Genomic DNA, 14,643 nt, shown 5'->3' with positions numbered 1-14,643 from the left:
GATTGTCTATGTGCTCCACTGATGTGCCTCTTTATGTGACAGCATCACATGCTTTGCTTTGTTCATGATTAACATTTCCAACAGAGAATAAGGAGATTCAGAAAGTGTCAAGCGTTTCCCTCCTTCCCATACTACCCTTTAATTATTTGTTAGTAACAGTTTTAAAGGACTATAGATCAGTTTCAAATACAGGAAGAGGTCAATTCTGGAAGAGGTCCATTCATTCTGCAAAAAGGGAAGAGCCCACAGTCTTCAGACTGTATTTCTAATTCTAGCCAGTCATCTAGCAAATGACATGTCACTGAAGAGAGAGTCGGGTAGGGAGAACAATATGATGGCTCAGGGGATATTTATCACCTTTATTTGAAAAATAACTCAGGCCCCACAGATCAACAGCACCATCTTCATAAAGCAGGCACACATTAGTTTGTAAAGACAGGGGAAATAGCAAATCTGTAAAGATCTGATCTGATCTGATGTATAAGATGCATGTCGGGATTGGTGACTGTATAAACCAGAAGTCACCCTGACTTCATTTGTTAAGTCTTTTTTTTAAAGTTTTCTTTCTATTTATGGTTTAGCTACATACTGGGCATTACCTGTATGTACCCCATAACACTGCTGTGTTCTATACTGTTGCATCTGTACTCAATCATGTTAACCAAAGTTGCTAAGATTAAATCCAACACCATCACTACACTTTGTAACACGGGTGACCATGGTTATCACTGTAATTGGTAAGGCTGAGAAATAGAAAAGTTCATAAGATCTCCAAAGTTATGGTTAAAATGACCTTTAGTGTATGTGGTTCCAAAATGGAAATCAAGCATCCTTACAGCATAAATGAAGACAGAAGAAGTGAAATGCACATTCCTATATATCACAGGCATGGAAGCCAGAGTCGGAGTGTTTTTGCAGCTGTCAGAAAACAAGACTTCTAGGATTACCCACCAAAGGACCACCTAACCCGACTCTTTCCAAGGAACCAGAGAGGATCCTTGAAGTGACCGTAACCCCCCACCCCCCGAAAAAACCCAACTCTACAGCCCTCAGGGCATACTCCCAATGGGCCAATAAATCTTCTCTGTCAGTCCTTCCTTGCCTGGAGGGTCCAGTCTTTTCTCTTGGCTTTGATAAGCATTTTTACTTGGAGGACACCTTTTAAAACCCTTAGCTAGCTCTCCCTTTCTCTGGTATCCATAACCATAAATACCCTGGATTCTTCAATCTGAAAGGAGAAAAACATTTCTTTCTCCTTCTCCTCACATGTCAGAATTTAAAGAGGGCCTACTAATTTCTTAAATGAACTGCTAATTCAAGCTCTGGTATCAGGAACGTTATCATTGTTTTCGTTTAGTTCATCAAATGTCAAAGCTAAAAGATCTTAGAAATCATATAGTCCATTTACTCTGGGTTTCTTTTGTAGGACTTTTCCTTTTCAATGTCCATCCAAAAACATTCAGCTCTTCTAGAGGCTGGATCCTATTGTTTTTCAATGGTTTCTTTATTTTTAGTTAAAATATGTCCCTTTGTCCTTTTTCTGTTTACCTTGCTGAGACAAGGACAACTTTTAATTCTTGATTTCCACTTCCACCTCCTTAATTAGGATTTCCAAGTGTTGAACACATTATCTTCTGATTAATAATTAAGTTTACCATATGGCCTCAAACGATTTGGTTCTTCCAAGCCTTCCCAGTAATTCTTCCCATGTGCCTGGTCATAGGACGCAAAGAGGATGACTATAGTGGGAGAGGGTAGTATCCCTCTTCATCAAAATACATTTCTGGGCTCCACTAGACACCTAAAGAATCAAAAACCAGGTGGCAATGAGTATTTTAAATAAGTAAGTGCCTCAGATGATTCTGAGGATCAAGCAAGACTGGGACAAACTGCTACAAGGACCCTTTTTCTCTGTGCTCAAATTCAGGAAGCAGTGATGTCTAAGTAGACTCTTTCTACTCCACTTATCTCCACTTTTGTCTTAAAAAGAGAAAGGGCTAAGTGACCCTTATTTATCATTAATTATTTATTGTCTCTTGTGCTTACATGTTATATCTTTTCAGCGTTTAGCCTATTTTCAGCCACTACTTTTAGCACCTCACCAGAGCCAACAGACCCACCAGATGGCACAGAGACGCTGTCTGTTGTCTAGAAAAGAGAGTGAGCGGAAAGCAGCATATTTTATCTTGGACCAACAGTCACTGAATGGCTGGAGTAGATCAACACAGCTGGGTGCAACCACAAGATCAGGCCCGATGAGCATCAGAATACCCAAGGGCACTTAATTGGAAATCACTCTCACGAAGAAGCCCATAACCCCTCTGAGATGCTAACTTGCCCCAGACCCTGTTACAAAGAAATCACTCAGATAGTAAAGAATCTGCCTGCAGGAGACCTGGGTTTGATCCATGGGTCAAGAAGATCCCCTGGAGAAGGGAATGGCTACTCACTCCAGTATTCTTGCCTGGAGAATTCCATGGACACAGGAGCCTAGGGAGCTATAGTCCATGCAGTCATAAGGAGTCAGACACAACTGAGCGACTAACACTTTCAAGAGAAGCTCTTTTTCTAATATTTACAAAAGGTGCCAAAGGCTACAGACAGATTCAGTTTAAAAGTTGCATTCTTAAAACAAATTTAAAACTTTAGGAAACAAACTCAAAAAGACCAAAGACCATCCATGAATTAGAATTTCAAAGCAGTTCTTTTCCTTGGCAAATAAAAACCGGGATTATTGTATTCCATATGCCACGCTGTTAACACTGCACCGTTATCGGTACTCTTATTTCAATACTGTCTTCCACTTGAGAGCTATCACTGAAGCTACATTTAAACCATACTGTCAAGAGCACAAAATCTCAGATATCAGTATCAACAAACTCTTTTGTATTAAAATCTTACCCATGAAAAGATTCTGCAAACTTTTAAAAAATAAGTTCTACTGGGTCCACTTGGCACACAGTAAGTGCTCAGTTAGAAGTCTCTTCATTTCTCTGTGAGAGAAATTGCCAAGAGAGCTACCAGACTGTGCAAGAGAAAGCCAAGTGCCAAAAGCAAAGCCCCCTGCTCATGGTCTCCAGCTTCAGAGTCAAGAACCAAAAGTTCACTTGAAAACTGGTTGCTTAACACTTGGTAGAAAGAAAGAATGTTATTACACCACAGGTTCCTGTAGCCACTTGCAAAACAGAGTTAGCTCATAATACACTTAAAGCACAGCACTGGTACCTGCTCCTTAACAACAATGTAAAAAGGAAAACATAGGCATCCGGCAAATCTTCCCTATGACTTGCACACCAGAGATGAGAGATTTCTAGGCCACCATGAATGGTTTCTAATGGCATAAAAATAGGTAAAGCCGAGAGAACATCTAAATCAGACATTCTCTGGGTCTTTGGAATTGGAGAGAAATGAATAGGAAAGGTTCACACCCCCCAGACCTCAGTTTTTGCTTAAGAGTTTACATATAAGGCAGGAACCACAGGTATTTCACTCCAGAAGTCTTCATTCAGTATGCTATTCTTAAATTGAAGGCTTAACAGTCTCAATGACTTCTGCACTGCTGTTGCTGGTGTGGTAATGTACTGTCATACCTACATTTATAATCGTAAGTAACATATTTTTGATAACTATAATCCATGATGCTGTCAAAGTTATGTATCATATGTGAAGTCACCTTTTTTATTTTTTAGGGCTCTCTAGTCCATTAACACTATATACATTCTTTGGTCAAAATGATAAAGATTCTTATTCTAATCAAACCTATAACTTGGTAAATCCATTTTAAGCTCCTGTAAGTTAGTTATCTTAGAGAAAAACAATTCAACCGCTTCATACTGCTATTCCTTAAACCCTTAATCTTAATTCAAAAATGGTCTGAAAAGTTTCAAAATCTCTGAATTCTGTTGTCAATACGTGAAGCAAAGAAAATCTTCTGGGAAGCCCAGAGATCGTAGCAAGGAGCAAGAGAAATTTTTAATAATCTCCTTTAACGTTGCTATCTTTCTCAGTCCTCTCCTTAGACCAGCTAAAGATTTAGAAAACCGTTTAACATTTGCTCCATATGCAAATGTGGAACTACGGTTCAAAGAATTTTCTGGCCAGCATATATTACTAACTTCATGGTGCAGGGTGGGGGCTACATTTTAGTAAGTGCCTAATCAGAAATATCTGGTGCTCAGCACTGGTTTCCTAAGAGCTAACTTTAAGAGATGCATAAAATCGTAATATATATAAACACATACTATATGGGAGCAAAGAGCTTCTCTATGTGTTACTTGTAAAAGGAAACATTTTTGCTTTACTCATTATGAACTTCAAGTGAAAAGCCATTTTTTGAATGCTTTCATTTCATGCATATCGCTTCCAAGCTTTTCTTCCTTCTTACCCTTTACAGCAGATAAACATTCTCCTCTTTCCACACGCTTACTTGCTCTAAGTTTACTATCTTTTTTTTTTTAAAGAGGGAAACTACAACACATCATTTCAATTAAACTCAAAATATTTCTCCCACATTTCTTATTCAAAGATCTTTAGGACTAAGTCTCATGCTTCTCACAGAAGATAAAATAATCTCTCACTAAATGTAAACGATGTTTCGTGCTTCAATTTCATTTTGAGCCTTAATATCTACTGTGCAAACTTGTGCCACCTAAGTATTCCTTATATACTTTATAGTGGCTTAGTTTTTTCCATAATGTTATACATGGTTTAATGATCATTTCCTCTATCACTAACTTTCTCACATCTCCATTAATGACACATAAATTATTTTTAATTAAAAAAAAACAAAACACCTCTTCAAAAAAGTATGTTACTTGGAATATGTTACTCTATACTGTTTCTCAAATCCTCAATATAAAAGAATAAATTTTAAATGACTATTTTTTCTTTATTCACTAATTAAGTCAGATTTATGACCGCCCCTCCCCATTCCAGCTACTGTGAATTTTGAATGAAACAACCTCAATTGTAACAGAAGAAACATCTGTTGCTTTTTTTCTTCATCAGGGCTTTCCAAACTGAAAGAAAGCCTTTGCCTGACCTCCTCTCCCTCTCCACCCGCCACCCCCTAACACTAAGTTCCTTCAAACTTTTTTTTAAAGTAAACATATTATTGAAAAGTGTACCGTGTCCATTTAAAATGTCTTAGTTTATCTAGAAACATTCACTTTACTGAAGTTCATAGAACAAGTAAATGTTACATACACCACAAAACCAGAGATGTGACTAGGGGAATACTCATTGTAACTGAAAAGCAGGCTTCAGGACAACACTTGAAGAGATCAAGCTGTCACACATTCTGGGCTTAGGCAGGACTGCTTACGGCTAAAATTTTCTTCACAGGATCCAGATTCATATAGGATCTTGCACGCTGTATTTTCCTTGCCAATCCAATGCTAACATAATGGCAGTCCCTTCCAAGAGGCAGACACCAAATGGTGCCACCCACACTCTCACACTGTGCCTGGTAATAAACCATAAAGCAGTGGAATGCACCGGCCCCTTTATGAGCAAACAATGCCTTAGCTTCATTAGAATACAGCTGACATTTTCAAAGCACAAATACTTTTAAGAAAAATGAACTAGGAAAAAAGGGAATGAAACAGCTATAAAAGCTGAAATATTTTTCTTAAGTGTCAGGTTTATTCCAAAGATCCTGAGGAAGCGGATTTTACTCTTGACAATTTCAAAGTTTTCATAAATGAGAAAAAAAATTGTATGGTAAGAGGCAAAGCTTATTTTATTAACCACTGGAAAGAAATGAAACTAAAAACTCCCTTCTGAATTGCATTCACAAGTAAGAACCACGAAGTACCTTTAAAAGGATTTGTTTCTTTAATTGCTTCTTTGGTTCTTGAACAGAGAAAATGGAGCTCCAGAATTATTTTTACATTTTAATTGATTTATATAAGTAACTGAGTGATGAACTAAGCTTACTCTACCCCTCCCCCGCTGCCCACCCCAACCCCCATACCCTGTAGTTTTCCTGTCTGCAACAAGCAAGGACGTCTTGAAATCGGCGTGCTCCTGGCTATTTATCAATTTAACATTGCTGCTGTTGAAAGAATATAAAATAAACGCTGTAAAAAGGCACCCAGCAATAAGAAACAAAATGATCTCTCTTACCTGGTCTAAAGAAGCATGCCTCTCACTGCAGTACCAACAACACTCTACAGTCTTTGTTACCATTCACTGGAAACTTGAGACTGTGTCAGACATGAGCAATCGAGCTCAGAGACGCTCAATTTAACATACTTCTCAGTAAAACTAAAAAGATGCTCAAGAAAATTGTTTTGTTACTGGCTTTTAAAAGAGGAGTACTGTCTAATGCCACAAAAACACTTAAAAAGAAACAAAGTCATATTAAAGACTTTCAGAAATAGCCTTAAAATAAAAGTGGTGAAACAACAAAATACCTAACTCGATCCTAACACTTTTCTAAAAATCACTTGAATTTTAACTGGCCAAAAAATAAGATGGAACTTACTCATGAACTCTGCATATTTTGAATTATACATATCAGGGTATTTGCTGGCTCCGAAGCACTCACAAAGGAGGAGATTTTAGTGCATCTTGAAGGCAGAGCAAAAGCACCATGAGTTGCAGGGGGTAAAAAAGGAGAAACTCTTGAAAAACTGGTCAGCCTTTTCAACCTGTAATAACTGTCCAGCTCCTCTGGGAGGAAAAAAAAAAGTCCTGGTTCTGCCCCCTGAGATAGGAGGCTATGCTTCAATGCCAAAATGAATGACAGGCCCATTTCTGATATCAACAAAGAGCAGCTTAGTGGTGCTTTCACTTTCCCACACAGTTAGAAGTTCTAATTTTTTCAGGTTAGTACCTTTATATCTAGGGTTAAGTACCTTTCACTACTTTCCCAAGAGAGAACCCAATTATGTTGTCCTAGTTTTTTAAATGATTAATTAAAAATACATACTTAATTGCCTTACTGTTTTTTCCTAGGCAGGAAGCTGAACAAAAGATGACCTCTTAAATTCCTTTCCAAATCTAACCTTTGCCATATCAGATTACCATACGACTAATTATTAATATTAATAAGGTGCTCCTGCATCGGGCCATGAGGACACCAAGAGAAACAAAAAGTAGGTAACAAATATAAAAAGGTAAAGGAGATGATAAACTTTTCAACTAGCTAGGTGCAAAATCATTTATTAAAGTACATGTCCCTGATTATACAAATTCAAAACAATAAACACTTCTGATCAACAGACATATGAGCCAAGCACTATTTTGGGCTCTCAGATACAGCAGGGAACACAACAGACAAAAGTCAAATGTAATAAACCCCTGTCTCCAGTGCGTTTGCTTATATCTCAGGTCCCTGAAAATATAACTCCTGGATGACTAAGGTACCCTTCTTCCTTTGATTAGTTATCACCTAATGTGAAATATTCTCCCTTGAAAGTACAGCTTACTCCAGAGGGCAAGGATCTTCTGCTTGCTTCATTGGTATATCCTCAGTGGCTAAGACAGAGACTGTTAAGACACTCAAATAAACATATACTGAATAAAAAACTCCAACAGAGCTTTTTCTTAGCCAAATTTTTCTTTATAAATGGATTATGTATGTACCACATCTTACACACAGAGATATGTCAAAAAGATTCAGCAGAATGTAAATTAAATTGAACTGCAAATACTTATTAGCTTAAAACTGAAAAATACAACCTCAAAGGGCCTGTAGCTTTTCAGATTCTAAAATCTGTTTTCAGTAACAAATATGAGGTCACTGTAATATTTGAGTAAAGGGATCAGTTAAAATTCTATACATTAAGGTTTTATAGACCATCATTTTTCAGGGCATTTTGAATTAAAAACAAAACAAAACAAAACAAGAAACTTGAAAATTACATGGCACCCAATCAGTTTCGTGTATTAAAATCTAGTATGGATACCTCTGTTTATACACCCACATTTGAAAACAATCTTCCTATCCCTGCTTCTCACTGTTCTTGATTGCCTTACCAGAAACAACACAATACCTCTGACCTACGAGGTCAGCCCAAAGTGATAGCCCATGTCATCCAAGGCCAGGATATTCTGGGGCTAGAAAAGGTCATACCTACTCTGTTACAGTCTTAAAGCAAAACGAAATTAAACTTCCTAGTACTCAGGTACATGGATCCTACTTCTAGGATCCCTAGGACTAGACAGTGATTTACATGTTCAAATATTCTGTCCGGAATAGTTAGTACAATAAATTAACAGTAACCTGAGGTCAGGAAGATGCTGTGGTGACTGAGGTCAAGCAATCAATACAATAACATGGAGCCAGGGCTTCCCTGGTGGTCCTGGGGTTAAGAATCCACCTTGCAATGCAAGGGACACCGGTTCCATTCCCTTGCCAGGAAGATCCCACACGCAACTAAGAGCAGCTAAGCCTGAGCAGCACAACGACTGAAGCCCGTGTGCATCTACAGCCCAGGCTCCGTGACAAGAGAGGCCACCGCAATAAAAAGGCCACACGCAGCGAAGAGTAGATCCACTCCCCGCAAGTAGAGAAAGCCCTTGCAAAGCAACGAAGACCCAGCACAGCCAAAAAATAAATAAATAAATCTTAAAAAAAAAAAAAAAAGATGGAGCCCAAGTCGGATTCCAGGATTCCATTGGTCCTGCAGGCGCAACGTTGCTTCTCCCTGCCATTCACCTTTCCTTTGTATCCAGCAACGAGCTAAGCAGCAACTGACCTACCCCCTACTGTCTGCTCCTGAGCTCTGATCTTAAGCCCGCCTCTATTCTTGCACGTGTCTTCTCCTTATCTGCCCTCCTTGCCAGTGCCTTCTTTCAACTCCCAAACTTCCTTCACTCACACTATCCTTTAATCTCCTCCCAAGCCCTTCTAAGAAGGCAGCTTGAGCACTACCTTCTGTACACCTTCATGGGCCTGTGACACACTGTGGGGAAACTCAGGAGTCTTCCCATTTGCAGAATAAAATGCATCCATTGTAGGTTCTCTCCAACAGTTTCTCCTTAATCTTAGATGGAAAATCAATTTAAGGCAATTCCCTGTCAGGCCAGTGATTAGGGCTTGTCTTGGTCAAGGAACTAAGATCCTATGAGCCACATAGCATGGGAGAAAGGAACCAGGGAGGAAGAAAGGAAGGAGGGAGGGTGAGAGAAAAGAGGGAGGAAAGGAAAAAAGTGAGAGACGAGGGAAAGAGAGAAGAAAATACACTTACGCATCATTTATTTATAATACTGATTGGACAGATTGATTATCTAGCAAACATTAAAGGACTCAAGGCATTCTCTTCCCCAGGGTTATGAGCTGATTCACTTGGACTAAGCTCTGCTCTGTTTATTGGCAACCTGACCAAAGATTAACCATATTTTACAGGTACACGTGTGATTCTACAGGCAGAAACGCCACTATGATAGCACAGTGGCAGTTTTTACTTGCCCCGTGCCTGCTTACTACAACTCTCTACCAGATCCATATCATGAGGGATATACTTATTCGCGTTTTCAAGTAAAATGTCTAATCTCTCTGATGAGGGCTACGCCTAAAGCAAAGGGTTCCTGCTATGACTTGCAAGGATAAGTGCTGGTTCCTTAAGAACATCACATAGTGACTTGACTTTTGCACCTCTTCTCTCTCTTTCTACCCTTTAAATGTAAACATTTTCCAAGCCTCTGCCTTTGATGCTCCTTTATCCAAGGTTTCCATTCCCTCTTTAGAGGACATAACCCATTTCTATGGCTTTATTACCTTTACGTACGTGACTACAAACATGCACACGTCTAATCTTAGTCTCTGCTCTCAACTCTTATTTGTAGTTGCCTATTGGACATTTCTGTCTACATGTCCTGCGAAGTCAATGCAACTTCTGAACTCCACCTCTACGGTCCCAAAGCAGCTCACCTACCTACGTTCCCCATCCTTGTTACAGGCACATGGTAGAAAGTGGTTTTCCATTCTCGCCTCTTCCTTACCATCCAAAGGCCCACACTGTTTCCACACTTTTCTTTTTTATAAAACACACATCACTTCCCTGATTTAAAAACAAAATAAATAAAAACTATATCTTTTGATGACTTCCTGATGGCTAGAGCTACATTGTCAACATTGGTAGCCTTAGCCTCATGTGTGCATGTGAGCTAAGTCGCTTTAGCTGTGTCCAATGATACTGGAGTAGGTTACCATGCCCTCTTCCAGGGGATCTTCTCGACCCAGGGACAAACCCAGATCTCCTGCACTGCAGGCAGATTCTTCACCACTGAGCCACCAGGGAGGCCCCAGCCTTAGCTTTGGATGGCTATTTAAACTGACTACAGCTAAATAAAATTAAAAATTCAATTTCCCAGTTGCACTAGACATATGTTAAGTCCTCAACATGTGGACAACAGCTTGCAGACACAGAACATTTCTATCATCACAAAAAGTTCTATTAAATATCTCTGGTCTAGCAATACAATAATAGCAAACGACTTAAGACTGCTGTCTAAATTTTCCTCAATCTAGCCGCAATCTATGACCTTTTCTAAACTTCTACCAAAATCCTTATGCATGCTTTAGTCACAACTGAATTTAATGAAGCCCAAAGAATCAAGGTGAAGGCTTTCCAGGATGAGGGAGGCATTTGCCAGTACCTTGGAGAAGGATCTATGGAAGGGGAAGAAACCAAAGGAGTTAGATAGAACAGACGGGGTGGTGTGGGGTGGGGGGCGGCGCAGAAAGAGAGTGTGCTCAGCCATGTCTGACTCTTTGCGACCCCATGAACTATAGCCTGCCAGGATCCTCTGTCCATGGGATTCTCCAAGCAAGAATATTGGAGTGGGTTGCCATGTCCATCTCCAGGGGGTCCTTCCTGACCCAGGGATTGAACCTGAGTCTCTCCTGTCTCCTGCATTGGCAGGCTTCAATACTTCACTGCTGCACCCCCTGGAAAGCCCACAAGTCAGGAAGGACTGAAACTTCAGACCTAAGATTTTAGCCCAAGAGAAAGAATGTGCTGCAGGGGAGAAAACATGAGCATTGGAGTCAGAATATTTCATCGAAATTCAGGTGTTGGTTGAATTACAAGATAAACTCCTCTCAAGCTAGTCTGACCTGAAAAGAAACCCACTGCCTCAACTTGCTCACTGAATGCAAGAAAGAGTAACAGAACCAAACTAGGAGGGTCAAGGAAGCAGAGGGTCTTAGGAACTCTAAGGGTGCCAAGACTGTGTCTGACTGACTCCCTTCTTTTCCCTCTGATTTTCTCTCACGTCAGCAGGATTCTCTTTCACTATAGATCAGCATTCTCCAGCTGGTGGGAAACATGGCTACTGACGTATCACTAGTTCATATCTTACAGATCCATTCACCTTCTCTCAGCCTGAGCCTTAACATACCAGGAAGTCACTCAGTGGCTGAACTGGGGTCAGGTGCTTGTCTTAGCAAAATGTTGTCAAAGCAATGATGTGCTGGGATAATCAACTGTGGCCAGAAGGACATTATCTTGTAAAGTGTAGTAGTTGGGGAGATGAGGAAGAGATCGGCATCTCACAGATGACACTAAAATCTCTAGATGAGTATGCCCCATTTCACCACTTGAATTTTGGTCAGGTGCATACATTATCAGGGCTTCCCCAGAGGCTCAGGGGTAAAGAATCTGCCTGCAGTGCAGGAAATACAGGAGATATAGGTTCCATTCCTGGGTCAGGAAAATCCCCTGGAAAAGGGAATGGCTACCCACTCCAGTATTCCTGCCTGCGAAATCCCATGGACAGAGAAGCCTGGAAGCCTACAGTCCATGGGGTGGCAAAGAGTTGGACATGACTGAAGTGACTGAGCACACACACATGCACACATTATCTGTTCAACTTTTTTTTTTGAAGAAAAAAGTCAACATCATTTTAAGTATTAGCTTAGGGCCAAGAATTTCTGGGTTTAAAAAATAAAAAAAGTCAGCATGACAGTAAAAAATTTTTACTCTAAATTAGAGTCTCTTTTAATTAAATTTCAATTAAAAAATAAACTAAATCTGAGACATTTAAATATAAGAGAATACAGAATAGAATGATAGAATATAGACTAGAATGACTTGCCACTAATCTAGTAAAAGGTAAAGTCAAGATTTAGCTCTAGATTTTCTGACTCCAATGACCGTATTCATAAATCTTCAAAGGTTGGGCAGTGCCTGGTGGAAGGTGAGGTTGGGGGTGGGGAGGGTATAAGGCCACACTGTTCACTTCACAATAGATTCTTTTCTAAGCAGCAGAAACTTTAGGTTTCAAACTTCCTTCCCCTTCCAGAAAGTTTAATTTTCTCTCTTCACCGAGTTCATCTTAACGTTTAAGATGAAGAGATCTGTCCTTTCTAACTGCTGCCGAACTAAAAACATCCTCCTTTTCATTTGACTTAATTGTTTTTAAGTGTAGTATCTATGGCTACTATCTCACCTTTTTACAAACTATTAATTATATTTCAATTCTTAAAAAATGCACCAAGTCCTTCCTACATAACAATTACTGAGCTAGGCACTAAGGATATAAAAATGAAAGACACAGTCCTTATCCTCAAAGAAACAAACCAATGTGACTTCCCTCCAGCTGCCCAAAAGAAACTAGAGTAGACAAGGAGCTCTACCTTGATAAATTAATGTATGCTTATGGTCCATAACCTTGCTAATTTGACTTTGCTGATCTCACAAATCTCACCTCGTTAATACCATTAAAACTATGCTCTCTTGGGTTTTTAAAGACTATTTCTTCTCTGTTTCACTTCGACCAGAGGCTGGTTTCTTTATTTTTTCTCATTACTTGTATTCTACATGGCTCAACCATGCCTTTGTTCTTACTATATCTTTGCTTTAGAAAGTGACTGGCCACATAATTTATTGCCCAAACTGGGTTAACCACTGAGCGTTAAAGGGGGAACACTATAAATAATTATATTGGGATATAACTTAAGCAGTTTGGAAAAACTGGATCATATGGATTCCTGCTTAAACACCTTCAATGGCTCCCTTCTCCAGATTTTGATGCAAAGCACACAAAAGTCTATTTAGAACTAATTACCTCTTGTAAGTTAAATGTACACCTTTTTTATGGCCATCTCTCAAATCTACTTCAAAACCTACCTTCACTCAGTCCTCAGAGTACACTGAGATGTTAGTACATCTAGTGTAAAGTTTCATTTGACTTCTTCCTCATCCAATAGAAACTTCATTGCTTGCCCCCAGTCAACAGGACCCAGAAACTATTAAGAAGCCCCATTATCCAGATGAGAAAAGGGAGGTTTACCACATCCTCTGGGGAAGGAAATGGCTACTCACTTCAGTATTCCTGCCTAGAGAATTCAATGGAGAGGAGCCTGGCGGGCTACAGTCCACGGGGTTGCAGAGAGTCAGACATGACTGAGAGACTGTCACTCACACCACATCAAAAACTTGTATAAATGCTACCAAGTGGTAGTACTATGATTCTAAGCCAGTTCCTAACTTCTCAAAGTCCACACATTTAATGACTATGGATATTAATTACAGATATAAATTCAATGAGTAGATGTAATCAAAAGGCTTACTAAAATCTAGATATCGTTCTTTATGTCATATATTAAGGCCGCATAAACTATTCTAAATGAGAAAAAAAGTAAAATCATTTCAGTCCCCTGCCTATAAATCTTTCATGGTTTCCTCATCAAACAGATTACATTAGGTCCTTAATAATGGGATCCCAAATTGCTTTTCAAGGTCCATTTCCCAGAACTCCAGGGGCATAAATTAGTTACCATTCCCTGAACAGACCATGACCTTACTGTTAAACTCTCAATATTCTTCACCTGGTAAACCGGTACTCCTCCCCACAAACCATAAAATGCTGCCTCTTCCGTTAAGATATTCCCAATGCCCTGAAGGAGATCTGGTCCTATTTTAAGTTTCCACAACGCTGTGGACAGACATTTATTGTAACATCTGTCACATTCCTTTGTAACTTACATGTCTACCACTTCTGATAGCGTGTGAATTCTTCTACGACAGGTTTTTGGCTCTCCAGCCCTCGCGTTCCATCTCTGCACCCTTTCTGTCCAGAAAACTATACTGCACACAGTGTGTACTCAAATAATATCTAGTAAATAAATGAGTGGACAAGTGTCCTTTACTGATCAAACACCTTCAGTAGCTTCCCCTCTGTTAAAAGAATGCCACTGACAGCAGAAGAAATTTCACCTGCTTTGGCCTGAATTCCAGAGTCTTGATTAGATTTCAGGTGAATTTTTATGACTGATAACTTTCCAATACTAATTACCACCAACTGACTGTCTTCTGCACTGGTAAACTACAATTTTCTGTAATGGTTTCCCAAACATGCCAGAGATACTCCTGAAGTCCTGTCCTAAAAACTCATGTAGCAAAGAGGATTCTAGGGAGAGGGCAGAATAGAAAGCAGCAGGAATCTCTGCTCACCTAAGCGAGCTCAGGGGCACAATCTGTCTTGGGCAACTATTCTGAAACTCTGGACTAATGAAGGCTTGTAACTTCCAGGGGAAAGCTTGCATGGTAAACTGCAGCTAATTCTGGTCCACTGAGACGGTGCTGCACGCGAAGCTGCCCCTCCCCCATCCCAGCCATGTGGCAGGCAGCTGTGCACGTGTTCCTGGAGCAGCCTGCACACAGCATGTGGGAACCCGGGTGGGCAAAA

At 39.8% G+C, this 14,643-nt stretch overlaps 1 protein-coding gene across 18 annotated transcripts in view; it reads right to left on the bottom strand.

Moving 5' to 3' along the window:
• The window catches only part of TFDP2 (transcription factor Dp-2), a 200,152-nt gene that overhangs the window by 63,759 nt on the left and 121,750 nt on the right, over positions 1 to 14,643 (bottom strand). For 2 of the 18 annotated variants that reach the window (XM_070375133.1, XM_005888767.3), the window contains exon 1: positions 6,127 to 6,185. The exons of the other annotated variants lie outside the window; for them this stretch is intronic. The gene's annotated coding sequence lies outside the window, so the exon portion shown is untranslated. Of the gene's footprint in view, positions 1 to 6,126; positions 6,186 to 14,643 lie in introns of those variants that run through there. 18 annotated transcript variants of the gene reach the window in all.

This window comes from Bos mutus, chromosome 1 (assembly GCF_027580195.1).
Source record: "Bos mutus isolate GX-2022 chromosome 1, NWIPB_WYAK_1.1, whole genome shotgun sequence".
NCBI classification, from domain to species: Eukaryota; Metazoa; Chordata; class Mammalia; order Artiodactyla; family Bovidae; genus Bos; species Bos mutus.
The sequence above is the reverse complement of the archived record's forward strand: the minus strand, read 5'-3'. Positions and strand labels throughout refer to the sequence as shown.